Genomic DNA, 3,916 nt, shown 5'->3' with positions numbered 1-3,916 from the left:
TAAAAAGTCATAATTACAATGTTATTTTTTTATTTTTCGTCACGTCTCATACTAGCTAACTACCAGATATGACACATGTTTGATTATATAACATTATATATATATATATATATATTTTATATATTTATATATATATAATTTGTATTTATTTTAATTGAACAACAAATATACATTTATAATTCACACAACAGTCAAGGCACTTTTAACAACAAGGAAAGAAAACAAAAGCAAATACAGATAGAGTATTAAATATTAATACATAATAATAAAATTTTTTTTTTTTAAATAAAAAGACAAAAAGGGCTACCTAAATCACTTTAAATGTTTTTAACAAAGATATCAATTTAAAGGCTTTTGTACTCTTAATCATTCTCCAAGATTTGATTGATATTTGTAAATTGTCCTTCATACCGACAGCCATCAGACTGTATAATGCATATGTTCTTTGACTACTTAAATGTACAATGTATTTATATTATTCACATGTGAATAATGCTGTATAATAGACTGTATTTATATTATTCACATGTAAATAATGCTGTATAATAGACTGTGTTTGTTATTCACATGTGAATAATGCTGTATAATAGACTGTATTTATATTATTCACACGTAAATAATGCTGTATAATAGACTATATTTGCTATTCACATGTGAATAATGCTGTATAATAGACTGTATTTATATTATTCACATGTGAATAATGCTGTGTAATAGACTGTATTTGTTATTCACATGTGAATAATGCTGTATAATAGACTGTATTTATGTTATTCACATGTGAATAATGCTGTATAATAGACTGTATTTATATTATTCACATGTGAATAATGCTGTATAATAGACTGTATTTATATTATTCACATGTGAATAATGCTGTATAATAGGCTGTATTTATGTTATTCACATGTGAATAATGCTGTATAATAGACTGTATTTACATTATTCACATGTGAATAATGCTGTATAATAGGCTGTATTTATGTTATTCACATGTGAATAATGCTGTATAATAGACTGTATTTATGTTATTCACATGTGAATAATGCTGTATAATAGACTGTATTTATATTATTCACATGTGAATAATGCTGTATAATAGACTGTATTTATATTATTCACATGTGAATAATGCTGTATAATAGGCTGTATTTATGTTATTCACATGTAGCTGAGATAGGCTCCAGCGCCCCCCGCGACCCCAAAGGGAATAAGCGGTAGAAAATGGATGGATGGATGGACATGTGAATAATGCTGTATAATAGACTGTATTTACATTATTCACATGTGAATAATGCTGTATAATAGGCTGTATTTATGTTATTCACATGTGAATAATGCTATGTAATAGACTGTATTTATATTATTCACATGTGAATAATGCTGTATGATAGACTGTGTTTATGTTATTCACATGTGAATAATGCTGTATAATAGACTGTATTTATATTATTCACGTGTGAATAATGCTGTATGCTAGACTGTGTTTATGTTATTCACATGTGAATAATGCTGTATAATAGACTGTATTTATATTATTCACATGTGAATAATGCTGTGTAATAGACTGTATTTATGTTATTCACATGTGAATAATGCTGTACAATAAACTGTATTTATGTTATTCACATGTCAATAATGCTGTATAATAGACTGTATTTATGTTATTCACATGTGAATAATGCTGTATAATAGACTGTATTTATATTATTCACATGTGAATAATGCTGTATAATAGACTGTATTTATATTATTCACATGTGAATAATGATGTATAATATACTGTATTTATATGTTATTCACATGTGAATAATGCTGTATAATAGACTGTATTTATGTTATTCACATGTGAATAATGCTGTATATAGACTTGTATTTATGTTATTCACATGTGAATAATGCTGTATAATAGACTGTATTTGTTATTCACATGTGAATAATGCTGTATAATAGACTGTATTTATATTATTCACATGTGAATAATGCTGTATAATAGACTGTATTTGTTATTCACATGTGAATAATGCTGTATAATAGACTGTATTTATATTATTCACATGTGAATAATGCTGTATAATAGGCTGTATTTATGTTATTCACATGTGAATAATGCTGTATAATAGACTGTATTTATATTATTCACATGTGAATAATGCTGTATAATAGGCTGTATTTATGTTATTCACATGTGAATAATGCTGTATAACAGACTGTATTTATGTTATTCACATGTGAATAATATTATTCACATGTGAATAATGCTGTATAATAGGCTGTATTTATGTTATTCACATGTGAATAATGCTGTATAATAGACCGTATTTATGTTATTCACATGTGAATAATGCTGTATAATAGACTGTATTTATATTATTCACATGTGAATAATGCTGTATAATAGACTGTATTTATATTATTCACATGTGAATAATGCTATATGATAGACTGTGTTTATGTTATTCACATGTGAATAATGCTGTATGATGGACTGTGTTTATGTTATTCACATGTGAATAATGCTGTATAATAGACTGTATTTATATTATTCACATGTGAATAATGCTGTATGATAGACTGTGTTTATGTTATTCACATGTGAATAATGCTGTATAATAGACTATATTATTCACATGTGAATAATGCTGTGTAATAGACTATTTATGTTATTCACATGTGAATAATGCTGTACAATAAACTGTATTTATGTTATTCACATGTCAATAATGCTGTATAATAGACTGTATTTATGTTATTCACATGTGAATAATGCTGTATAATAGACTGTATTTATATTATTCACATGTGAATAATGCTGTATAATAGACTGTATTTGTTATTCACATCTGAATAATGCTGTATAATAGACTGTATTTATGTTATTCACATGTCAATAATGCTGTATAATAGACTGTATTTATGTTATTCACATGTGAATAATGCTGTATAATAGACTGTATTTATATTATTCACATGTGAATAATGCTGTATAATAGACTGTATTTATATTATTCACATGTGAATAATGCTGTATAATAGACTGTATTTATATTATTCACATGTAAAAAAAAATACCTAAGTGTTTATTGTCTATTGTGAGCGAACTGTGGTGCTGAATTTCCCCCAGGGATCAATAAAGTACTTCCTATTCTGTTCTAAACCATTAGGCCAATTCGAAAATGTAGGCCTTACTTTCATAAATCGACATTTATGTAGAAATGTTTTTCCCTGGAACATAATAATGTTGACAAACATTTCTATGTTACAGTCGTTTATAGAAATACCAAATTTATAACACTATATATCAGGGCCGGCCCGTGGCATAGGCCGTATAGGCAAATGCTAAGGGCGCCGTCCATCAGGGGGCGCCACGCCAGTGCCACAAATGTTGGAGAGAAAAAAAGAAAAGAAAAAAAAGTTGGTACTATTATTTCTAAATACAAAAAATAATCCCACGTTAATTAAAATGCAAAGTAAAGCCTATTTAATAGAAATATTATTTGTTACAACATTACGCCCCCTCACCCCCTCCCTCTCCCCCCTCACGGTGCGCCCCCTCCCTTCCCGTATCATGACTCTTTTTGGACGTCACCACATCAAAAAATCAACACAAGATGTCAAAACGGCCAAAACTGTCAGGTGCCCAGGGAAGAAAAAAGAGAAAAGAAGAGGAGGAGAAACGAGAAAAGACAGAGGTAGCAGGTAGGTAACGTTAGCCTACATGAAATTATTTGTCTGTTACAGAATGTGATAGTAACCCGGCTTTTTAGCATTAAGCTAATGTCACATGATTCGGCAATTGCTAATCAATAAATAGCTAGTTCTGTTTTAACGTCGGGTTAATATTGTGGAGGGGGCTAAATTGTTATGGAAAATAATAATGTAACGTTAGGTAATTACAGTACTCCCACCTTACATT

This window comes from Nerophis lumbriciformis, linkage group LG18 (assembly GCF_033978685.3).
Source record: "Nerophis lumbriciformis linkage group LG18, RoL_Nlum_v2.1, whole genome shotgun sequence".
NCBI classification, from domain to species: domain Eukaryota; kingdom Metazoa; phylum Chordata; class Actinopteri; order Syngnathiformes; family Syngnathidae; genus Nerophis; species Nerophis lumbriciformis.
This window is presented reverse-complemented; position numbering follows the sequence as displayed.